Raw genomic sequence first — 26,703 nt, 5'->3', positions numbered from 1 at the left:
GTGTGTGTGTGTGGAGGGGTACAGGTGTAGGGACGGAACAGGTGTTGTGTGTATATGTATGTGTGTACGTTTTACCTGCGCCACACACTGCATATGCCGGCTTAACTCTTCTTTGTTCTCTCTCTCTCTCTCTCTCTCTCTCTCTCTCTCTCTCTCTCTCTCTCTCTCTCTCTCTCTTATTTCCAACCAACAATACACTTTACATGCAAATGGCAAAGAAGAAATGTAAATATCTAAATGTTATCACCAAAGAGTCAGGCAGTCGTTATTATTATTATTATTATTATTAGTAGTAGTAGTAGTAGTAGTAGTCGGAGTAGTAAATTCGTAACATATATTAGTTTTGAACCACACAGTAATAAATTCATTTAGGAGTTACCTGTAGTGTTCTCCATCTGAAATCTGATCAAAATCTTCAAGTGGGAGAGAGAGAGAGAGAGAGAGAGAGAGAGAGAGCGTGTAATTATAAAACAGGCCAAATCTAAAACTTCTCTCTCTTCAGGGATAGCAATCAAAAAAACTTTCCTTTTACTAATGCTAAAAACGAATTCGCAGCGCTGCAAGAGGGTGTCCAGAACTCCCCCGCGCCGACCTTTGGAGCTGCAGGGATAAAAGGGGAAGAACTAGGACGGAAAGCAGGCGCGATCAATCATTTAGGGAGAGGCTGAGGAGAGAGGGACCCCATTGGCAGGGAAGGGAAACTGGAAAGAGTAGGATAAGGTCAGACGGTCGTGAGTCACCCTCTCTCTCTCTCTCTCTCTCTCTCTCTCTCTCTCTCTCTCTCTCTCTCTCTCTCTCAAGCCACAGAAAATCGTCTGTAGATGGTAAGCATAAACATGACGTCATCTTACTGCAATAATCGATGCACTTTATGGCATGACGTTTGTTTTGCTTTTCTTATCGCTTAAACACTCTCCTAGTCAGTCTCTTAACCTTGTCTGCTTTGACCGTATCGCCTCTTTAGATGTGCTCTCACCCTCTCTTTTCTCTCCTGCTCTCTAATGTAAGATTTAACTTGAACTCTTGCCTCTTCATGTATGTGACTATAGTTCTTTCACCTTAACTTGGCCAAGATATTCGTCCTTGTGTAGTCTGTTTCACGTAGCTCGTCGGCAGAATGAGATATTGCTACGGCTCTACATCCATTCCATGACACTTCTTCGTGGCTAGCATCATACTGGTGTTAATCTATATTTACAAGGCATTTAAGATGGAAAGAAGGCAATTTTAAGACAAGTTAGAGTGAAAAGAGTATAGGAATTTTCAGAGCTACTTTCCTCAGCTTTTATTCATTCATTTATATATTTATTTTCTGTTTTGACCTACAGTTTTTTATGCTCAGTGTTTCCAGGCATCTCAAAAATGAACGAAATTCAGTTTTTTAATCCATTATATATTTTTTCTGGAAGTACAATTTTTCCAGGCTTCCAGATTTCCTTTTTTATGTGATGTAGCTTCGCACTTGCTCAATGGATTAGGGGAAGTTGGTGGTGATGATGCTGATGATGATGGTGTTGGTGGTGGTGGTGGTGATGATGATGATGGTGATGATGATGATGATGATGATGATGATGATGATGATGATGATGGACCCCCTCTACCCCACCCTCAATCCCACAGCCACGTCCGTCTCGCCTCCTGTCTGTTTCTCTCTTCCTTACACCTGCTCTCTCTCTCTCTCTCTCTCTCTCTCTCTCTCTCTCTCTCGCCAATGATATATTCAGCACCCCGCCCTTTACGCATCTACGCACGAACCACCGTAGCTGACATTAGGAAAAAATGGCAGAGTGAATACAATATAGAGGAATTCTGAGCGCACTCTTGGTCGTGTGTGTGTGTGTGTGTGTGTGTGTGTGTGTGTGTGTGTGTGTGTGTGTGTGTGTGTGTGTGCGTGTGTGTGCAAAGGTGGAGCCAGGATTCCATGGGCTTTAAAGGTGAATTGATGAGTGTGTGGCCCATTTTTTATGTTGGGTAGATCTCCCTGTATCATATTATTTTCTTTTACTGGCTTTCTGGACCTTGTGGTAAAAGGGCCAGATGATGATGATGATGATGATGATGATGATGATGATGTAGTTGGTGATGATGATGATGGTGATAATGATACAGTGGATGATGATGTTGATGATGACGATAATGACGATGATGTGCCCGACTCTGGGTTTAGACTTGATGCACGTTCGCTAAGGTAATATTACTTGCCACTCATCTTCACATGTCACTATTTCGGCTCTAACACCCACAGTCCATACTCAATATGTTAGGGTTGTCTCATTCAGGACTATTGGACTGATATTAGCGATTATTTTTATTGATTTATTTATATTTTGTTTTTGCGACTTGCCAGTGGGTGTTCTAGGGAATTTATATAGTCTGTTTTAACTAATTTTACAGTAATTTATCAGACTGCTACCTGCCTTACTTAGGATTGATCTCCCGTCCTTCTAGACAGCAGACGACATCTCTAACCATCGGCGTAGGAGACTAATTTTTTCTTCCTTGGCGATTTCTTCTTCATCTTACATTTTACGCTCTCTCTCTCTCTCTCTCTCTCTCTCTCTCTCTCTCTCTCTCTCTCTCTCTCTCTCTCTCTCTCCTACAAGTACGTTTAATATAGACATGGTTTCACTGACAATTTCTGCCACAAATCAAAGTGAAATAAACAGGAAAAGGACGAGAATCTGGGCCAAGTTAAAGTAAAAAGAGTATAGTACAATAAAGCAATGTCAGTTTCGGATGCATGGCTTGAATTTTGCAAGTGATAGTTGGGAAAGAAGGAAAGGGAGGAGATGAAGGAATAGAGGAAGGGAAGGGAGTAAAGAGAAGGAGGAATGGAAGGTGAGAAGGGAAAGGGGGAAGGGATGGGGGAAAGGGAAGGGGGAAGGGAAAGGGGGAATGGAAAGGGAGAAGGGATGGGGAAGGAAAGGGGGAAAGGAAAGGAAGGTAAGGGAAGGGGAAGGGAAGGAAGCGAAGGAAAGGAGGGGCAGGGAATGGTAGGAAAGGAAGGGGGAAAGGGAAAGAAGGTAAGGGAAGGGTAAGGGAAGGACGGGAAGGAAAAGAGGGGCAGGGAATTGTAGGAAGGGAAGAGGAAAGGAAGGGGGTGAGGGTATAGCATGCTTGAAGGCCGGGAAAGTTAAGTTAAAACGGAGATCAACGTGAGTGTGTAGGATTGCCGGCAGAGTTACGAGGAAAGTTAGAGGCTGCGAGATAATGGCACGTGAGAAGTCGACTCTGGGAATGTGTTGTGAAGTCGTAGGAGGTGGACTACTTACGTGGATGTCGGAGTGAGGTCGTATCTTGAAATGTGTTGCAAGAAACATTAATCGCAACACTTAGAATAAACATTTAGAATTACATCGTCACGAATGAATGCACTCAGAAAAGCAATCATCTGCCAGCATTCTTTAAGACGCTTCTCTTCTCAGCAAAGGTCGAACTGGCTACAGCATCACATCTCTCTCTCTCTCTCTCTCTCTCTCTCTCTCTCTCTCTCTCTCTCTCTCTCTCTCTCTCTCTCTCTCTCTCTCTCGTGTATTGAGACATCGCTTCCTCAGTGATCGCCATTCTATCACCATTTGCGAGAAAGTTGAGCAAGATTAATTTGGTTTGGGCTACTTCAAGATCTTCGTCTCTTTCTAAATTCCCCTGAGAATGAGGGTGAGAGTGGGAGCCAAGTCTGAGCACCCGCCTGTCTTTCACTCTCTTCCTCCTCTGTCCAGCTCTGCCTTAAAAGAGTGAACCAGCTTCGCACCTATGTATTTTGAACTCTTCGGGGTGGTGGTGGTGGTGGTGGTGGAATGCGTAGAGTGGTGGACTGGGGAGTGTGTGGTCGCGGGTTCGATCCCCTTTGTTATAGGAAGTAGTTTGAAGATTGGATTCGGTATCGCCGTGGTGACTGCCCTCCCACATGACGCAAACGACACATCATAAGAAATAATCATCAGTTAAATCTTATTCTAGTACCCAAGTGGTGAAGTCTTAAGGCTGTTGAGAGAGAGAGAGAGAGAGAGAGAGAGAGAGAGAGAGAGAATCAGACAGACAGTAACATCCCTTCACCAACACCAGTAACTCTGTAGGGGACGAATTTCTCCCCATCTCTGATAGTCACGAAGATCAACACCCACTCTAATGAATAACAGATGAAGGAAATCGCCTAAAATTCCCACTCCCAGCTCACCACAAAGCGCCTCACCATCGCTACCTTTACATACACAGGTGGTCAGGGAGAGAGAGAGAACGCACCACCCGACTATTGAAGAAATCATAGTCTATAATTTTCGTCTCCATGTGCGAGTGTTTTGATTCTGTTTTTCGTCTTGGTATTTCAGAACAATTCACCCGCCCCTCGTCCTCTCCTCCATCCTGACACTCTGATTAGTCTATCTATTTACCTATTGCCAGACGCCTTAATCCCATACGGGGTGGCCACAAACAAATCGCCTCCACGTCGCCCTGTCCCTCGCCATTTCTTTATTTTTTAACACTCCCAAGGGCGATAAAGAGGGATGCCTTCACGTGGTGGCACTGATATAACTAGGTGGTGGAGCTACCCAAAGAATTTTTTTTTTCTCTCTCTCTCTCTCTCTCTCTCTCTCTCTCTCTCTCTCTCTCTCTCTCTCTCTCTCTCTCTCTCTCTCAAAGTTTCCAAGGTGTTCATAATTGACCTGGCATTTGTAGGTGGTTACGAAGGCTCATCTCTCTCTCTCTCTCTCTCTCTCTCTCTGACGCACACACACACACACACACACACACACACACACACACACACACACACACACACACACACACACACACACACACACACACACACACACACACACACACACACACTTTCGGTCAAACTTAAGAGATCCTCGTTTTCTTCTATGTCATTATTACGAAAAAAATGTTGATTTGGTAAGAAAAGTTTTAAGTTACGTTAGACAGGCTGCAAATGGACGAAAATCTGGACCAGATTACATCTCCCAGGATGAAGACAGCGTGAGAGGGTCCATGAAAAATATTGAGAATCACCGAGGGATGGAATGAATCAGGAGGTGAATATCCACAGAGTCGACGTGAGCGACCTTCTTGTCTCTCATTTCCTTATGCATGATTCACCTCTCTCCCTCACCCTTCCCCCTCACAAAGGAGAGAGAGAGAGAGATTGAGAGAGAGATGTAGGTCCCAATCATATATGCACCCACCTTCCCTATCGTGTCTCTCTTCCTCACCCATGGAACTGAAAGAGAGAGAGAGAGAGAGAGAGAGAGAGAGAGAGAGAGAGAGAGAGAGAGAGAGAGAGCCCTATCAAATATGCACCCACTATCCCCATTTCCGTCTCACCACCATACCTACGGAATTACCTTATATTTACCTCCCAGGTGAACACGAAGGTATGTGGCGGAGGTGTGGAGGTGGAGAGGGAGGAACTTAACCAAACTTGACATTCGTGAAGACATAGAACCGTAATTATAGTGCTAGAGTTGCGGAGGATTTGGATTCGGTTGCATTTGAGAGTTGGATTCCCCGTTGAGCGGCTGTGTGTGTGAATTTCTTCGTTTGATCGTGTTTGTTGTTTTTTCTGTTTTTTTACTTACTTGTGTTGGTATATTATCTTGTCCTTCTTTATTATTGTTCTTCTTCTTCTTCTTCTTCTTCTTATTATTATTATTATTATTATTATTATTATTATTATTATTATTATTGTTGTTGTTATTGTTGTTCTTTTATTTTATTATTATTATTATTACCATTATTATTATGATTATTATGACAGTTACTATTATTATCATTATTAGTTGTAGTAGTAGTAGTAGTAGAAGTAGTAGTAGTAGTAGTAGTAGTAGTAGCATGATTATTTTATTACTACTTTACTAGCCTAGAATATTTAAGTGACGAAAAATAATTGCCTTGAGGGAAGTTAAGAATTATAGATTTATAGGAAAAGAAGCTGAGAAAATTATGTAAACGAGTCAAGTAAAACACACACACACACACACACACACACACACACACACACACACACACACACACACACACACACACACACACACACACACACACACACACACACACACACACACACACACACACACACACACTGATTCGTACTGTAATTCGTTCTCTTATTTCACTTTGCCGTATGATGATTACACGTATTAGGCAGAAAAAAAATGATGATGATGATGATGATAATGATGGTGTGTGTGTGTGTGTGTGTGTGTGTGTGTGTGTGTGTGTGTGTGTGTGTGTGTGTGTGTGTTTTATGGTGGTGGTGTGTTTATGGAGGGAGAAAATGGGGAGGTCGATTGTGTGTGTGTGTGTGTGTGTGTGTGTGAGAGAGAGAGAGAGAGAGAGAGAGAGAGAGAGGTGCAAACGCGAAAAGCAGATTGGACTGGAAAGGAGCATAGGGGAGACGAGAGACACAGGGCGAGACAGAGAGCGAGACAGAGGGCGAGACAGAGGGAGAGAGACTTAGTTAACAGAAGGCAGTGAGAGAAGGAATATTTAGGCAAAGGAATGGAAGAGGGGAGACGAATTGCCTTAGTCTTTGGCTCTGAGTCCATGGCGAGACGGTAATGACAGGAGGGAGTCGGGAAAGAGTGGAAAGAGAGGGGAAAGGAGAGGGGAAAGAGATGGCTGAGAAGGGGAGGAGAAAGAGGGGAAAAGAGAGGGGGAAGATGGAAAAGCAGAAGGGAAAGGAGAGGGGGAAAAGGGGAAAAGAGAAGGGAAAGAGGGGAAAGGAGAGAAGAAGGGAAAGGGGAAAGAGGTGTGAGCGAAGGGGACAGAAAAGGGAAGGGAAAGGGAAAGTGAAATTTTAATGTGAGAGAGAGAGAGAGGGAGAGAGAGAGAGAGAGGAGCAAAAAATTATATGGAAAGGGATGCAGAAACCATGAAAACAAGAGAAATAATACAAACAGACAATATGTAGAAAAAATAAAAGTTGATAGCAAAAACTTAAAATATATATATATATATATAAACCTAATTAAGTAATATTTTTCTTCCTATGCATGAGAGACGGCGGTTTCCCACAGCGTGCCTCCGTAAATCTGCTCGGTAAAGTATCATCATCATCATCATCATCAGCAGCAGCAGCAGCATCCAAGCCAATTGATCTAATTCTCTCTCTCTCTTTCTCTCTCTCTCTCTCTCTCTCTCTCTCTCTCTCTCTTTAGCAATCAACCTTCCCATTTTCTCCCTCCATAAACACACACACACACACACACACACACACACACACACACACACACACACACACACACACACACACACACACACAAAACGAACGCGGCTAAATCTTAATTCATAACACCACTAATTAACCAGCTTCCCCCTTCACTCTCTCTCTCTCTCTCTCTCTCTCACACACACACACACACACACACACACACACACACACACACACACACACACACACACACACACACACACACACACACACACACACACACAAACCTCCTTTCTTTCAGCCTCTCACTGCGTCCCACCCACACCCCACACCAGACTTCTTCGTTCACACCTTATATTTTTCACAGCCTTTCGTCCTCTTCCTGCTGGGGTCTCGTATATCTTTGTTCACAGGCGGAAAATGCGTTGGTGAGGCTGGGTGTTCGTAGCTGGATTTTCTTACGCAATAAACAAAGCGTAAGATGTGTTGAAGAATCTCTCTCTCTCTCTCTCTCTCTCTCTCTCTCTCTCTTTCTCTCTTTCAGTCTGTCTATCATTATATCTGTTTTTATTTGCTTCTATTTATTTACTTAAATCTTTTTTTATTTCTGTATCTCTGTACTCTGAGATTAATGTTACTATTAAATGTACCCAAAATCAATCCACAAAAATTCCAATTAAGCAAGAGAGAGAGAGAGAGAGAGAGAGAGAGAGAGAGGTAGATAAATGGTTAGGTAGATAGATATAGATAGATAGATAGATAAATAGAGAGAGAGAGAGAGAGGTTGAAAGGTTGATAGATAATTACGATAGTGAGACAGACAGACAGGCAGGCAGAGAGAGAGAGAGAGAGAGAGATTATTTACCTGGCCGATGTACACCTTTCATTGTTTTTAGTGTGACCTCATCAGCGTGGGATTAGCGGTAAAATCTCTTCTTTAAAATTCCGTCAGAGGGGTACACGCTGAATTTCTCTCTCTCTCTCTCTCTCTCTCTCTCGATCTATCTATCTATCTATCTATCTCCGTCTACCCTTCTACCTACCAATCTCTCTCTCTCTCTCTCTCTCTCTCTCTCTCTCTCTCTCTCTCTCGATCTATCTATCTATCTATCTATCTCCGTCTATCCTTCTACCTACCAATCTCTCTCTCTCTCTCTCTCTCTCTCTCTCTCTATCTATCTATCTATCTATCTCCGTCTATCCTTCTACCTACCAATCTCTCTCTCTCTCTCTCTCTCTCTCTCTGGTGGAAGTATGAGGAGAAATACTTGGAGGTGACGACAAACAGACAGACTGATAAACTAAATGCTGCCTATACTCCTTTCACTCCAACTTGGCCTAGATTTTCGTTCCTTTCAAGCTTACAACACGTAACCCTGTGATAAGAAATAATACTGCGACTCTACACCCTTTCCATGGCACTTCTTCGTGACTATTTTTTTTTTTTTTGCTGTTATAGATTTTTTACTTCCTTTTTGCAGCTTACGCCATTCTTTTCTTCATTTCAGCTGTAAAATACTGTATGAGTATGAATGTGTTAAGGATTATTATTATTGTTATTATTATTATTATTATTATTATTATTATTATTATTATTATTATTATTATTATTATTGTTTTTATTATTATTGTTATTATTGTTATTATTGTCGTACGTCATGTGGCGAGAATGATATAAGTAGTGCTTTTAAATACTTACTTTCTTCTTTAAGTGCTACTGTCTGCCTCAAATTAAAGTACTGCGTTATTTATTTTGCAGCCTAATTACTCTGATTATAGAAGTCATGCTGTACTTTGTAATTTATCTCATAGAGTGGCATGATATATTCCCTCCCTCCCTTTTCTTTCCTCCTCCCTCCTCCCTTCTCTCTCCTCTCATTCCTCCTCTTCCTTCCTTCCTTCTCTCTCTCTCCTCACCCCCAGGCCAAAGCTCCTAGCGAAGGTCTCAACGTTAAGTCCAGTTCCTGAAACCTGGGTGACAAAGGCCCAAGACTTTTGCCGTCCCCTGTAATTACGGTAATGGAGAGTTGACGAAGATAATCCTGGCTCGCTAATTGACGGACTTCTGGACACCATCTCTCTCTCTCTCTCTCTCTCTCTCTCTCTCTCTCTCTCTCTCTCTCTCTCTCTCTCTCTCCTTCATTGTGAATATTTCATTTCCCGGGATTTTGCAGAACGAAAAAGGATAACACAGTGGCATCCTCTTAGAGCTTAGCCTGGGAGATGCGCTGGTAATGAGAGAGAGAGAGAGAGAGAGGGGAGGAGACAGACCATACAGACAGCTTAGTACTAATACGGACACGTACAGCACTCTCTCTCTCTCTCTCTCTCTCTCTCTCAAAGCTGCGTAATGGGCTGGTTTGGCTACCTGTCTCTGGACAAGGAATAGCAATATAGGATTTTTATAACTGACTGGTAGACGAAGACAGATAGATAGATAGATAGGTAGATAGATAGAGAGAGAGAGAAAATGACACATCTCTCAGACATCTCTAAAAGGGCATGATAAATTCTCCTGAGTCTCGTAAAGGAATATATAGCTCTTCAAACGAGAATAATTAGACAGGAATTATGGAAATGGATGTGGAAATGTCGCTGGATAGAGGAAATGAGTATGGTGTCTTTCATTCTCTCTCTCTCTCTCTCTCTCTCTCTCTCTCTCTCTCTCTCTCTCTCTCTCTCTCTCTCTCTCTCTCTCTCACCCAGTCTCCCATGACCAGGGCTGAGGGAGCTGTCTTCGTGTGTGTGTGTGTGTGTGTGTGTGTGAGAGAGAGAGAGAGAGAGAGAGAGAGAGAGAGAGAGAAGAAAGTAAATGGGCGTGAGGGACACATAAATGGGCGGGGGGAGCTGGAATTTTGGTGGGGGATGGGGAGGGTCTAGGGGCGTATACCCCCAAAAATGGGTGCTCGAGAATTAGGAGTTTGAATGCAGTGAAGTTTTTTTTTTTCTTTTCTTTTTTTTTCCCACAAGAACGATATTAAGGTAAGCCCGCGATGCTCTCAGATCCTTGGCATCTCAGGTCGCAGGTAAAAATAAGTCGTAAGGTAGAAAGCGTTAAGGTGTGTCGGTCACTTCACGCTGACGCACCAAAATAGAGTCACGTATCGACCGAAAAAATATACTCGTTGCTATTAATGTCTCAGCTTCAGCATGTTAGCCACCAGAGGGCAGTGAGCAGCAGTAGTAGTAGCGGTAGTAGTAGTAGAAGTAGCAGCCTCTCGCAGCAGTAGGATGTTAGCTGACTTAGAGCAATATGAAGTGGAAGGGTGGAATATTAGATCAATTTTTGTCCCTGGGAGGTATTCTTGCGCAGTTAGGAAGCTTACTAACACCTTTTCCTAACCGGTTTATTCCTGATTCTACTCCGTTACTATATTCCTGTGTTATTCATGAAACCTGTGTCGATATAAAAAGACATAAGAAGTAAAGAAGAGGATATTAAGAGGTACTTTGGAGGACATTAATGGGTAGGGTACAGAATAAATCGCTAAGGAAGAGGTGTTAGGGATCCTCCTCGACCCACGAGCATACGAGCCCCTGTCTCTTTTAACATACCTCAGGGCAAAGAGATGCAGGAATGGCGGAATATTAGGCCAGTTTCTGTGTCAGTTTCTGTGCCTCTCTCTCCTAGGCTGAGGGATACGCATGCACACCTGCTAAATAAAGTACAAAATCCACACATCGCCCTCCAGTCTCTCTCTCTCTCTCTCTCTCTCTCTCTCTCTCTCTCACACACACACACACACACACACACACACACACACACACACACACACACACACACACACACACACACACACACACACACACACACACACACACACACACACACACTTCACCTGGCCGTCCGCTCAGCATTTATCCATTTACAGAGGGTCAAAACTCGGAGCACGTTTCAGGCTGTGTGAACATTGAAGTAATAGTCGGATTAGGCGGCGGTAAAAAGGACACTGAGTACTGAAGGAATAACAGCGGAAATCCTTTGCAATTCCCACAAGTGTTGGAAACTGTGTGTGTGTGTGTGTGTGTGTGTGTGTGAGGGGGGAGAAGGGAGTCTGTGTGTGGGGGTGATTGTAGGGAGATAGGAGAGTGTGTGTGGGGGTAATTGTAGGGAGATGGGAGAGTGTGTGTGGGGGTGATTGTGGGGAGATGGGAGAGTGTATGGGGGGTGTGATTGTGTGTTTGTGGGGGGAGGTGTGTGTGGGGGGAGGGGGGAGTGTGTTGTGTGTGGGCCAATTATGTATGTGTGGGGAGTGATTTTGTGTGTTTGTGGGGGGAGATGTGTGTGTGTGTGTGTGTGTGTGTGTGTGTGTGTGTGTGTGTGTGTGGAGGGGGAGGAGGGAGTTTGTGTGTGTGGGGATGATTGTGGGGAGGTGGGAGCGTGTGTGTGGGGAGTGTGATTGTGTGTGTGTGTGTGTGTGTGTGTGTGAAGCAAGGCATATACACACACTGAAACTCCAGACTCCAACAAATAAATTAAGGTTGGCAGTGTCCTGAATGTTTTAATCTAAAGTTAACTCAACACTTTGTGCATGGCGTCCCAGAGAGAATGCACAGAGAGATACAGAATGAAAAAGTCTGCCCTGCCACCTTGATCCCAGAAGCCTCCCTCCACCACAGTCGCAGAAACACCAAACACCTCACTCAAGAATTTATGTGAAAAGCGCTCTCTCCTGATCGCCGATGTAGCAGTAGTTCTAAACGGAGACTGTATTCGTGTTTGTATTTCACATAAGGAGAGTGAGAGACTGACGAGGAGAGTGTATGTGAGTGAGGTGGAAGAAGGGAGAGGGAAGGGGAGGCCAAGGATGAGTTGGAGGGATAGAGTGGAGAGGTATGTGAGAGAGGGGGTGTGTGAGCTGGGAGCAGGGCAGTGAAATGGGGGGGGACAGGGAGACATGGAGGCGATTTGATTGTGGCCACCCCTTACGTGATAAAAAAAAAATCACGGAGAGGGTGTCCTAAAATGAATCGCCTCCATGTCGCTCTGTCCTTCATTCTCAGGCTGCCTTTTCCCCAACTCGCATCCCCCTCTTTCATATCCCTCTGCACTCCATCCCTCCATCTCGTCCTCGATCTGTGCTTATTTCTGGAGTTATACCTCAAAGCAATAGCGTAAATGAGCTGTAGTAAGTGGAATATATTAATAGGGAAAGTTGATGATGATGATGATGTTGATGATGATGATAGTGATGATGTTCGATGGGATGATGATGATGATGATGAACAATACCCTGATAGTGGCAGTCTCAAAATAATTCCACATTCACAGATACAATGATATCCGTTTGACAAGGGAGATTTCGTCACACACACACACGCGCACACACACACACACACACACACACACACACACACACACACACACACACACACACACACACACACACACACACACACACAAGTAATATTGCGTATCGTATGCACTTCGTAATACACAGAAAAAATTCTTATGCACATCGGTTCACAATAGTTTTAGTTATTTATAGACGAGATTGCAAAATCAAACACCACTCTCCCTAACACACACACACACACACACACACACACACACACACACACACACACACACACACACACACACACACACACACACACACACACACACACACACATCCTCCATCCTTGTTTACTTTCAATACATTACAACGCCGCGGGATTACATGCTCTTTGTATTTCCATTTGACAGAGACATAGCTCAATGGCCAATTCCCCAGCCAGTCGAAGCTAAAGTTAATGCTGCCGACGCTGCTGCTATCACTCACTTTGCCTGTACACCCATAGGGGGCGAGGGGAGGGGGGGGTAGAAGCCTGGGTGTGTGTTTTGATGGCTAGCTGATGTCATGTTTTCGCTCATATATTTTTCATGCACGCTGGGGTAATGCACAGGAAGCGACATCTATAAATGCTGTAGCGACCACCACATTCCAGTATTATTGTGTGTGTGTGTGTGTGTGTGTGTGTGTGTGTGTGTGTGTGCATTTAAGATTCTGTATGTTTGTAGACGAGCAAATGTGCGCGATTATGTGCTTGCATGTGTTTATGAAGCTGTGTATATGTGTGTGTGTGTGTGTGTGTGTGTGTGTGTGTGACGAAGAGAAATTTTCATAAAGTGGTATCACTGCATTTGCACATGTGGAATTAGTGAGTTTGACACTGTTAGGGAGTTCATCATCATCATCATCATCATCATCTTAACGAATATCATCATCACCCTCGTCATCATCATCATCATCATCATCATCATCATCTTGACCGAAGATGCATTTTGCGTCGCAGCGAAGAATTTATCATGAAAAGAAGATACTCACAAGACGTAAACTCTTCCAATAGGCGACTTAGGCATTTGGGATCACAGGGAAGTTGACATTACGGATCATGTTAAATTTTCGTAATATTAACGCAGATCGCTTTTAAAATGGAGAAAGATACATCGTTTGGAAATAGCGTTGGCATAATATTAATACTTGGTGAACTTTTGTATGCACTGACGTAAATAAGGACAGTGCCATATCAAGGACCGTCTATTTTGCCAGTGTTTAAGAGACTTATTTTCCTTCTCAATGCCTAAATCAAAAAATATCATTGTTCAGGAAGTACTAGAAGAAAGCTCCCTAACACCTCTTCAATACCGATTTGTTTACGGATACGGATGGCTAATATAGTCTTGTACGTCGTTATGCAGCGTAGGGTGATGTTAATGTAGGCAATAGCAGTGGACGGCAAGGTGTTTAAGCAAAATAAATCGCTTGGAATAGGTGTTAGGGAGCATCCAGTACTCGCAAGTAGGTAGGTGCGTCTCTCTGCAGTAGAATAGACGCTCCATACATTTTAATACATTGCGTTCATCAATATTCCTTTTTGAACGCAGATTAACCAAACACTGATACATACAGGAAGGCGAACCATTTTATCTCTATATGAAATGCAAAGAGAGAGTGAACGAATTTGATGGAAAATGTATCATATATTTTGAAGGAAGAAAGCGTATGGAAATAATTCATTGATTTTTTTTTTTTATTCAGAGCTGTGAGTATAGTTTATTATTGATTTTATTTTTGTGATTATTATTACGGTGTTTTTGTTGTTATTATTATTATTATTATTATTTTATTATTATTATTAGTATTATTAGTGATTATTATTATTATTATTATTATTATTATTATTATTATTATAATTATCATTATTATTATTATTATTATTATTATTATTACTACTACTACTACTACTACTACTACTACTACTACTACTACTACTACTACTAATGTAACTACTACTACTACTACTACTACTACTGCTGCTGCTGCTGCTGCTGCTGGTATTAGTGCTACTGTTATTATTATTATTATTATTATTGTTATTATTATTATTATTATTATTATTATTATTATATCTTCAAACAAATTTTTTAGTTCAGAAGGAGAAGTCTCGTGGTGAAGGGGTTAATGTGGGTTGTGTACACCAGAAACTCACTTGGGAGTATCTGTTGTATCGCGGGGACGGCTCTGTCTGCGGGTGTGGGCGTTGGTGTGGCAGTGGGAGTAGGAAATGAATAAATGATGCAGGATAGAGGCTTCGTAACACCTTTTCCGTAGCTATTTATTTTCTGTTTTACACGTTAGCATTTTCCTTGTTTTATTTTTATCGTTGTAATATTACTTTGCACCTCCTCATTAGCGATTTATTTAATATTTTGTACTTAGCATTTCTAGTACGTTGTAAATATGGCTGTAACATGAACAAAGCTGCCATCAGTAGTACATGAGGTTACTGAGGTACAATGTGTAGAATAAATCGCTTAGGGACCTGCGTTACGTAATGCTCAAGGCCACTTAGAATACTACCTGCCTTTTGTTCCCCTCCCCCCCTCTCTCTCTCTCTCTCTCTCTCTCTCTCTCTCTCTCCAATCGCCGTGTCAGTCAGTGTTTCAACCAATATTTTTGTTGTCAAAGGATGAGGCTGGATTGTATGTGTAAATACGTCATAGTCCACACACACACACACACACACACACACACACACACACACACACACACACACACACACACACACACACACACACACACACACACACACACACACACACACAATCACCCCCCCACACACACACACAATCACCCCCCACACACACACACAATCACCCCCCCCACACACACACACACAGCCACTCAAGATCCACAGAGTTCCACATCCACTTCTGACCTTACACCTCAAACACTCAAGGAACCTCACGAGAAAGGTAAACCACAGAAATTTAAAGTGTCCCGGGTCAAGGGAAAGGTCAGGCAGTAGGAAGCTTGCTAGATGAGTGTGGTTAGGCAAGTGGCAGGAGCGTAATCTTAGAAAGGTTGTTAGGAGCGTGATTCTTAACAGCTGTAATGATTTTTTTTTCTCTTTTGCACTGGTCTGGCTTTTGATATTATAGACTTGTTCATTTCGATAATTCTGAACAAGAGATAGAGGTGGCTGGATGAATGTTGTGAGGAGAAGTGCATGTTAAGGGATGTGGCACCCCTTTTTAACCTGACTGCGTCCGGATTGACTCTACGGAAACGTTTATGTGACGCTACAGAACGTGGTGAATGTTTTTGGCGTATCAGAGAGAGCCAAGATTCCGGGGGCTTGAATGATGAGTGAATGGAAGCGTGGTCTATTGGATTGGGTAAATTTGAGCTGTTTGGACAATGCTACTCCTCACCCTGCCTTAAGGTGGGAAAGGAGGTCCGGATGATGATGATGATGATGTTTTTATTTGACTTGAGGGAAGAAGACTCACCTACTCAAGGAACTGGTGTTTGCTGTCTTTCCATCTTACGTTATAGCTGTGAGACAGGGATACTAATACGTGTCTTGGAGTGGCAAATAAATTCCTTTAATACTAGACGCCATCAAGGGATCAAGGAACATCGCTAGATCAGGTGCGCTAAGAGGGATTGCTGCTACCTGAATTTGGGCAGGTGGGGTATATATGGACACCTGCCATGTGTAGCTGTGGCTGATTTGCTTAGTGATACCTGAGTCAACCTGGCGTGGAGGAGACTGGGGACAAGGACGAGAAATTTATAGACAAAGGAAGCTGGCTATTCTTACGTGATTATTTGGGGAGGAAGAGTTTTGTCTGGAAGCTTTTATGTGGGGACCTTCATGGGTGGAGTTGGAGGTGAATGAGGCCTTGAGAGAGAGAGAGAGAGAGAGAGTAGACGCGTAGAGACAAGAACAGAGAAAATATGACGTTCTTTGAGTTACTGACAGGTTTACCATCGTCCTGAAGGGGTTAAACCTTGCCCAATACCTGAGGGGATTCCAATACCTTGATGCCGACAGATACAGGTTGACATTTGCTGCAGGTAAGGCCAAAAAAAGGGGAATATTGGTCTTGCCTCTCTCCGGATTAATTCATTCTGTTTGTCGAGTGAAAAGTCGTGACCTTAGAGATATGCCTTTCAGGATTTTTCTTTACTGGACGTGTAGAGAGAGAGAGGGAGTGTGTGTGTGTGTGTGTGTGTGTGTGTGTGTGTGTGTGTGTGTGTGTGTGTTTAGTTTGACCTTAGTGACATACCCTTAAGGATTTTTCTTTATTGGACAAGGAGAGAGAGAGAAAGAGAGAGAGGGAGAGAGAGAGAGAGAGAGAGAGTGTGTGTGTGTGTGTGTGTGTGTGTGTAGCTGTTCCATTTGCAGTTCTTTTATACTCCATATCCCATTCCAACTTTCCAGTAAAATATCATCAGTTTCTCATTTCCTAAGTATGCAGTTAAAGACTTGCATTCTTTTCGTGTAAGGAGACTCTTTAGCTCCTCTTCCTTAGCGATTTATTTTTGGATGTGACTGGTTAATAACATTTTGTACGTTATTTATGCAGATTATAACGATGTTGGAAGGTTGTACGTATCACAGAATAGGACGGTATGCTGTAATTAGCAAAATAAATCAACTAGGAAATGACGTTAGGGAGCTTGTCCGACTGGGCTAATCACTCAAATCTCCCATGACTCAGGCCCAAAGAAAATTGTATACAGCTGGCTATAACAGGTGATAGTAACGAAGCAGAAACAGAAATAAATCGCAAGGGAAGAGGTGTTACTAAGCTTCCCAACAGAACGAGAATACCTGCCTAAGACCTAGAAAGACACGTAGAGGAAGCTTTGAAGAGCTTGGCGTCAGTAGGATATAGGACGGGAATCGAAATGTAATCCTGTGGAGCTTTGACGAAACTAAATGGCAAAAATAAGAGTGATTTTGGTGTGAAATTTAATGGGAAGTTTGATCTCCTGTTTAATTTACGTCTTTGCCGTGTGTGTGTGTGTGTGTGTGTGTGTGTGTGTGTGTGTGTGTGTGTGTGAGTGAGGGTGAGTGATTGCGTGAATTTTTGTGTATCTGTGAGGGTTGGTAGGTGACTGACTGAGTGTGTGTGTGTGTGTGTGTGTGTGTGTGTGTGTGTGTGTGTGTGTGTATTTGCGTGTGTGTGTGCGTGTTATGAAGCTTACCTGAAGGTACACATAGATCTGAACCCTTACTCTCCAGCCAGAACCCAGCTTTCTCAACATGTCCTCTCTCATCTGGTTTTACGTGCATCATAGCGACAACAAAGTAAATGAATAAATAAATAATAATCCTAACAGGGCAGCAACGAGAGAGTTTTTTAGTCCTGAGGGGTTTAGGAAATTAAGGAATATTCTCACTCATTCCAGCCTCCGTAAAGACGTACAGTTGGAGTCACAGATCCGTGGTACAGCGGGAGGAACGATGGATAGGATATGAGAATAGTTATGAAAGTTAAGGTAATTCTAAGTAAATGGTACACTTATTAGATTGTCAAAGTACATCTCTAAGTTAGTATCTTAAGTGGCTTTCTGAGATCCCCTGAGACCTCTTCCATAGCGATTTATTCTGCTTATTACACCTTATTATCCTCTTGCATGTTCTTGGTGCGAAATACAGGGGTAGGTTAAGGTCTGTCTATCTGTCTGTCTATCTGTCTCTCTATATATCTACCTATTTTCAGATGCCTTAGTCCCTTGATGGGTGGCCACAAACAAATCGCCTCCATGTTGCGCTGTCTTCTGCCATTTATGTTGTCCACCCTCCAACTCGCAGCCCCATTCTTCATATATCTCTCCACTCCATCCCTCCATCTCATCCTTGGCCTCCCCCTCCTCCTTTTCCTCTCCACTCTCATACAGTCTCTAGTCAGTCTCATTCACCGTCCTTTCCACTCCATCCATCCATCTCATCCTTCATCTCCCTGTCCTCGTCCATCTACTTCATTCACATACACTCTTTTAGTCAGTCTCTCATTCTCCATCCTCTCCACGTGGCTAAATCGCTTTGGAAATGGTGTTACGAGTCTGCTCTACCACTGAGAACACAGCATTGCCCAGGCCTTTATGCAGCAGTCACACATTCCCTGAGTCTTATCATTATTCACCTCTTTGCTGCCTCTTATGTACACACACACACACACACACACACACACACACACACACACACACACACACACACACACACACACACACACACACACACACACACACACACACACACACACACACACCCCTTCCAATCCTACAAAGGGCTTACCACACACACACACTCTACCAGCTCTAAAATATGGTTGCCTTATAATCCATCCTACACACACCTAAACCACAGTCAGCCTACGAGAGGGAGAGAAGGAGGGAGAGAGGGAGAACCAGAGGGAGGGAGAACTGAAGAATCTTGAAAGGGAGCTTTAAATAGGCCAGGCTAGGAGAGGACGGTGAGAGGCTAGGGAGCTTACGAATACTTTTTAATTAACGAGATAGATAGATAGATGGAGAGATTGATAGATAGATTGATAGATATACATCCATCCATCCATCCATCCATCCATACATACGTACATATTAAATACATCTTTTTACACTATCCGATAAGGTACTAAAAGGTGTAACTATAAGGTGAGACAGGAATCCGAAGGCTTGAGTGGTGAATTAATGAGTGTGCGGCCCATTTTAGTAGATGTGGTGTTGATTTAGTAGATGTGGTGTTGATCAGTATACCAAGAACAAAAATAAATCGCTCAGGCAGAGGTGTTAAGAGGCTTACTTTATAAGAGAGAGGGCCAGGATGGAACTAAGGAATTTTGCAGGGAGAGAAGGACCTGAAGGCGAACCTCTAAGAAGGGGGTGTTAGGAGGGAGGGGAGGCTGGGGAGTGTTGTAAGTAAAACAGGGATGGAGGGATAGATGGAGAGGTAAATTGATCAGGCAGGCAGACATACAGACAGGCAGGTAGGAATATAGGCACGTAGACAAACAAACAGACTGACAGACAGAGACGCATAGACAGACACAGACATACAGACGATGAGACAGACGGAGGAAGACACACACACACACACACACACACACACACACACACACACACACACACACACACACACACACACACACACACACACAGAAAAACCCTAAACCCATACCGCCAGGATCAGTGTGGGGAGGAGGAGGAGGAGGAGGAGGGGTTGGGCGTGGGGGAAGGGGATCCAGCCTTGGCACTCAGCAAGCCTCCAGTCTCATTTAATTCCGTGTTTTAGCGCTTTAGGGATTGAGAGGGAGGGTCGATGGTGGTCTGGGTGGCATTTACGTCGTCCGAGTGCATTCGGGTCGGCCTGAGAAGGACAAAAGACCCGTGATTGCCCTGCGCGAGAATGCGTAATTGAACGGCGGTGTTGGCTTTTCAGGTGGGAAATGGGAGAGAGAGGGGGAAGGTGAGAGAGAGATGTGATGATGGTGGAGAGAGAGAGAGAGAGAGAGAGAGAGAGAGAGAGAGAGAAGGTAGAGGAGAGGAGGCGAATGATTGAGTTAGAGAGTGGAGGATAATGTAAGAAGAGAGAAGAGGGGGGAATGAAAGAGAGAGACAGATTAAAAGAGGAGGAGAGATACTTAGTAGTGGAGAAAGAGGAGAATGGAGAAATACAAGGGATTAGAGAGACAGAGTGATGGGTGAAGAGAAAAGAGAGAGGGAGAAAGTTGGGAATGATAAAGAATAAGAGGAGGATGAAGGACAAGAAGAGAGAGAGAGAGAGAGAGGAATACAAATGAAGGACTGGTATAATAATAATAATAATAATAATAATAATAAAAGGCGTGAAGGGCAAGACGAAGAGAGAGAGAGAACAGAAAACGTGAAGTAAGGACGAAGAAAACGAAGCCGTACGAGTAACCCAAGAAAAAATAAAGTACAGAAAAGAACGAAATAATCACAAACAGAAAGGGGCTAGGGAGGATAAACAGAATAAATACAAACAAGCAATGGTATATAAACAGATAAACAGCGTGCGGTGACTGTGCTTCGTGGTTTATGCGTGGGAAAGAGAAGTATCATTTAGAGGGAGCACAGAATGGTCCACCTCTTTGATAATGGTCTTGTAATTAACGTTGACCTTTGCGTGGAAAACCATAATGAAAATATATATATACGAGCGGAGCGGTGTGCATAGCAGGTCCTGTTATTGCTTTATAGGTTAATGGACAATGTGTGTTGTTAATGTGTTAAAGTTAATGGCGTTGGCTGTAGGACGCATCTGTTGAGTTACTACTACTACTACTACTTCTACTACTACTGCTGCTGCTACTACTACTACTACTACTTCAACTACTACTACTATCTTTTTACTTAACATAATATAGACTCAGTTCTCTACCGTTAAGTGCTCAGCTGAATATAAAAAATCCTAATGTTCTCAGCTAAATGCAAATACATTACTCTCTCTCTCTCTCTCTCTCTCTCTCTCTCTCTCTCTCTCTCTCAAGAAGTTGAATTTCTCAGCGTGTCTGTTTTGCCCACATATTTCCACATTATTTACGCAAGATATGAAGTAACAATCCCTATGAACAGTGAGTGAAGCTTCGAGTTTAAGCTTCGAGTCCTTGAAGATCATGAACTGAGCGAGGGAGACGAAAAACCAATTATTTATAACGTAGTAAAGATCCTGGGTGTAAGAGTGAGTAAGATGGGTATTCCTAATGTCTATAAAGTGGTATAGGGCTTGAGTGTAAGAGTAAGATGTGTATTCAGTCGTAGAAGGAAAGATCTGAGCCTTACTATGCAAACTGGAAGCCCTAAGGCATCGAGAAGGCCCCCTTATTTTCCTATGATCATTTTTAAAGTATGTGATGATGATGATGATGATGATGATATTGGAACACGTGTATAGTATTTTACCTGCTGGCTATATTATTTTTCAACTGAGAGGCATAGTATAGTTCTCTGCCCATAGACAATTCTCTTTGACACGATGCATCAGGAGGGAAAGTGACCAACAAAGCCATATAGACGCAATGGAATACTGGGCGAACCTCCATCCCTGGCCATATACACAAAGTCTTAAATATCAGACTTTGCTGGCATCGGAAAATATAGACAAAGGAAGACTTATATAGAGCTTAACAGGTGTATACGTGAAGTGAACTCTTGCAAGCAGAATGTTGGTCAGAAAAATAATAGTGAGAGTATGAAGACTGAGTGTTGTGTATCAATAAAACACACACACACACACACACACACACACACACACACACACACACACACACACACACACACACAAATAGCTGGATCACAAGAAAGTTTATATCCTTAGAATACTTTAGGAAGAAGAATGTATTGTTCTGTGTCTTGCTGAGAACAAGGGGTGGGACAAATGGAACAACTGCAGCAAGGGATTAGACGAGGAATTAATTTTTTGTGACATAAATTCCTTTAGCTGGAGACCATGTTTTTTTGTTCATCTATTTCAACTTTACCCACCGTGTCATTGTGTGTACTAGTGAGTGATAGTGGGAGGAGGTGTGTGGTAATGAGCATTGATGTGTGGTGGCCAGTGATGATGTGTGGTGGTGATGAGTATATGTGTGTGTGGTGTGGTGGTGATGAGTATATGTGTGTGTGGTGTGGTGGTGAGTGCTAGTGAGAGTGGTAAGTGGTGAAGGCTGTGTGATGATGTGTGGTGTAGTGTGATGATGAGAGGCAGTGTGTGGAGGTGTGGCGAGGAGCATTGGTGTGTGGTGGTGAGTGATAATGTGTGATGGTGATGAGTATACAGTATGTGTGTGTGGTGTCTTGTGGCGGTGAGTGGTGGTGAGAGTGGTAAGTGGTGAAGGCTATGTGATGATGATGTGTGGTGTTGTGCGATGATGAGACAGTGTGTGGTGGTGAGCAATGGTGTATGGTGATAATGTTTCCTGGTGAAGGTGATGAATCAACATAAACACTAATGACTTTAGAATTAGATGGTGATGTGTAGTGGTGTGTGGTGATTAGAAAGAGTGCGTGGTGGTGTGTGGTGGTGTGTGGTTCTATGTGGTGAAGAATGGTGATGTGTGGTGAAGTGTGGTGAAATGTGGTGAAGTGTGGTGACGACGACGAACCCGTAAAAGACTTAGCATTATCCCCTGAGCCGATTTTAGTCACCCCCAAACCAGTGTAAAAAAAAAAGAAAAGAAAAAAAAAAAACATTAGCTTCTTAAATGCCGTCAATTTTGTCGCCTTTCCAACAATTTTGTCGCTTAGAAATACATTTTTAGAGAGAGAGAGAGAGAGAGAGTTAAAATTTAGAATGAATGCTAGTGTGACTGTCAGTAAAGGAGTAAGTGTGAAGAGAGTGTAAGATTGAGAGTAAGACCAAGAGTGTGTGAATTCTAAATGTAAGAGTGCCAGAGTGAATGAGAGAGAGAGAAAGTGTGAATTTGAGTGTGTATAGTGCTGAAATGAGAGAGTGGGAGTGAGCATGAGAATATGAATGAATGTTAGTGTGTATTTGTGAGGGCGTGAGTGGTTGTGTAGGCGTATTAGTGCAAATGCATGAGAGAGAGAGGGGGGGGGTTGAAATACGAACGTGCATGTGTGTGTGTGTGTGTGTGTGTGTGTGTGTGTGTGTGTGTGTGTGTGTGTGTGTGTGTGTGTGTGTGTGTGTGTGTATGTGCTTAATACAAATGGAGGTCTAAAACTGAGCCAGGCGGTGCACTGAGGGAACATTTCCATCGGTTGCACAATAAGCCCTGCCTCACCTGGACACAGACCACGAGTTTCCATCAAATATACAGTACACCTTCTATCCTCAGGAGTTCCAGGCTCTCTCTCCCTCTGTCTTTCTTCTTGGTCTCTCTCCTTCTGTCTTTCTCTCCTCCCCAGCTCTGCCTCTCCTCTCGCCTCTCCGTCCCTCTCTCTCTCTCTCTGTCTCTCCTCCCAGCTCTCTCTTCCTCTCGTTGTCTGTCCCGTCGCCTCTCCCACTCACCATCTCTCCTCTTGCCTTTCTCACCATCTCTCTATCTTCCCTCTCGCCTCTCTCTCTCTGTCTCTCACCTCTGTGCTCTCCCTCCCTCTTTCTATCTCCCCTCTCGGCTGTCTGTCCCTGTCTGTCTCCTCTCGACCCTCTCCCTCTGTCTCTACTTCTGGCTGTCTCCCTCTATCTCTCTTCCTCCCACTGTCTCTCCTTTCGCCTCTCTCAGCTTTACCTCTCAGTTCGGCGCAAACACACTTCTTAGTCCCGATCCAAGTGCACTCCGGGTACGATATAGGCTGGTACGAATACACGCGTGAGGCTCCGAAGCACCGAACGACTTGGCTTCACTTATATTTTGTTTTGAAGCACCGAACTACTGGGCTTAACTTTTTTATTCTCCGAAGCTCTAGACAAAATGGTTTTGCTTTTTTTGTCTGTCCATTTTTTTTTTTTTTTTTTGCTCAAGCACCGAACTGAAATGGCTTCACTTAATTTTTGTTCTGAAGCACCGAACGAAATGATTGTACTTCCATTTAACACTCTGAAGCACCGAAGAAAAATGGCTTCACTTTCATTTTTCGCTCTGAAGGACCGAAAAACAAAGCGGCTTCACTTTTTTTTTGCGAAGCACCGAACGAAATGGCTTCACTTTCAGTTTTTTTTTCGCCCCGTTCACTACCGCCTTCACCACTTCGTAATGCGCAGGTTAAAAACGTAGCAGCGAAGGAGCGTCCCGGGAGAAAACGGGCCCAAAAAGGCACTAGCCAGGCATTACGGTAAGCTACTTTCCTCCTGCCCACAAATGCGGATTTCTGATTTATGCTTTATGGTATTTGGTCGAGGTTGTGGTCGGAGCCTCGCCGCGCCAAAACCTCTTAGTCACCCCAAGCTGATTCTATCCCCGTTAGCCCCCCCTCCCCCCCGCACCACGGTCTTGGGGCTGGGTGAGTTGGTTGATGGATGGGTGATGGGGGACGCACTGTGTTGAGAAGATGAGGTTAGATGATGGGTGAAGATGGGTGAGGCTGGGATGGGTGAGGCTGGGTAATGGATGATGACGGGTGAAATGTGCTATATATAGACCTAATCTTTTCACCACAGTCACAACTTTATTATTATTATTATTATTATTATTATTATTATTATTACTTTTGGGGGGACATGTAATGAAGGGGTGAATGGAAGCTAAACAGATCCCTCTATAGCAATGTCTGCCTTAAGCTGAGCATAATTTTCTGGAGGTAGGAAGAGTAGAATATAATAAGCCATCCTGTTGAAGCGGCTTAGCATAAATACACATGAACTAGAAAACGGAGAAAGCACTATGACTATTTTAACTAAGAAGTCTATGGGAAACAGTTGCCTATTTTCAACACAATAAGTAGTAATGACGATCCGTGGGCTTTAATTTTATTGCTCAATTGTACATTTTTATCCGAAATAATAATTATAATATTTCACCTTAGCCCTGGAATTTAGTGACATTTGTTTTGAAGCTTCTTACTATGTATGAAGGATTTTATGAAAGTTTGGGGAAAAAATGTCTCTTAATGGAAAAATGAAGGTAGCATCAACCTCTTCAGGTCGAAAAGACACTCCCAGTCAATAATAATTATAATAATAATAATAATAATAATAATAATAATAGATAACAACACGAAAACGAGAAAAGTGACCCAGGCAAAAAAAAAAAAAAAAGGAAAAAATCGAAAATTCACTCCCAAGCAGGAAAAAAAATCTGAATTTAAAAAAAAAATCAATTGTACCTTTACTGTGCACTCTTGGAAGCAAAATTCTAAAGTATATTTTGTTATAACTTCTGTATCAGGCTGTTGATGCACGAGTTTTTTTTTTTTTTTTTTTTATTCTGTCTGTCTGTCTGTCTGTCTGTCTCTCTCTCTCTCTCTCTCTAGCTATCTGTATCTGTTTCTGTCTCTGTCTATATCTCATTATTTCTATGTCACTATCTTTCTGTATCTCTTTATTTTCCTATGTGTCTATCTATCTATATCTATCTATCTATCTGTCTGTCTATCCGTCTATCTCTCTGTCTGTCTGTCTTTCATACCGTCGTCAACCAGCAAAATAAAAAAAGCAGACAAAGAAATAAATAAGAAGTGCAATCAGTAAATACTCCCTTTTCCTCAAGTGGCGGGTCTGTCAGCCGTAAGGGGTCCCCAAGGAGGCACTTAGGGAGGTGTGGGAGCCTCTTGGGGGGGGGAGAGAGAGAGAGAGAGAGAGAGAGAGACCTTCGCTGTGGGTCGTATTCGAAGTGGATCTGGATATTTCGTAACACCCCTTGGAAGATGGATGTAGGTCCCAAGACTTCCACACAACCACACGTATTTTTGTCCATATCATAGGCAGCGACTCAGAGGGGAAAGTGTTGATTTGTTTTCACCTTGATTTTGGACCGGAAATATAGTCACCTGCGTCGCAAAACACCTGGTATATGTGTGCAGGGTAAGCTTAACTTGTAGGGTTGAAAATTCCATACAACTTGACGTATTTTTGTCCTTATGGAGGATGCGACTCACCGGTGAAGTGTTGATTTATTTTCTCCTTGATTTTGGACCGGAAATATAGACACCTGCGTCGCTAAACACCTGGTTTATGAGTGCAATGAGGGCTTGTCTTGTTCCTGTTATTGAAGAACACTTTGATAACACTTTTTTTTATTTTCAAGGTATTTTCTCACAGCCTCCCTCACCTCCATCACATTTCCAAATAAACCCACTCATTTCTTTGCCCTCGACGCTCATTTCTTTGCCCTCTAAGCACATATCTTTGCCCCCTACGCTCATTTCTTTGCCCTCTAAGCACATATCTTTGCCCCCTACGCTCATTTCTTTGCCCTCTGCGCTCATTTCTTTATCCCCTACGCTCATTTCTTTGCCCCCTACGCTCATTTCTTTGCCCGCTACGCTCATTTCTTTATCCCCTACGCTCATGTCTTTGCCCCCTTCCTCCTTGTCCTCCATCACTCTAGTTCTTGGTTAATATTTCGAAATTACTCTTCTCTGTCTTTCACTAATTCTACAGCATTCATTATCACAAGGTATGTTTTGCTGTCCCACTCTCACCGCCCATCCCGCCCACTCCTTTGCTCCCCACGTCCATTTCCTCACCCAAATTTGACGGTTTCATGGCACGACGCAGGTCACTTGGTCAATGAACGCACCTTTCATACCCTGATTAGGAAAAGATGTTCATTGGGAAGATGAAGCAGTTTCCGCCCGACTTGGACCCTCCTCAGGTGTAAATTGAGACGGAAATCAGGTGTGTAT

This window comes from Coenobita brevimanus, chromosome 5, assembly GCF_032717465.1.
Source record: "Coenobita brevimanus isolate Jiangsu-jjx chromosome 5, ASM3271746v2, whole genome shotgun sequence".
Taxonomy (NCBI): Eukaryota; Metazoa; Arthropoda; class Malacostraca; order Decapoda; family Coenobitidae; genus Coenobita; species Coenobita brevimanus.
This window is presented reverse-complemented; position numbering follows the sequence as displayed.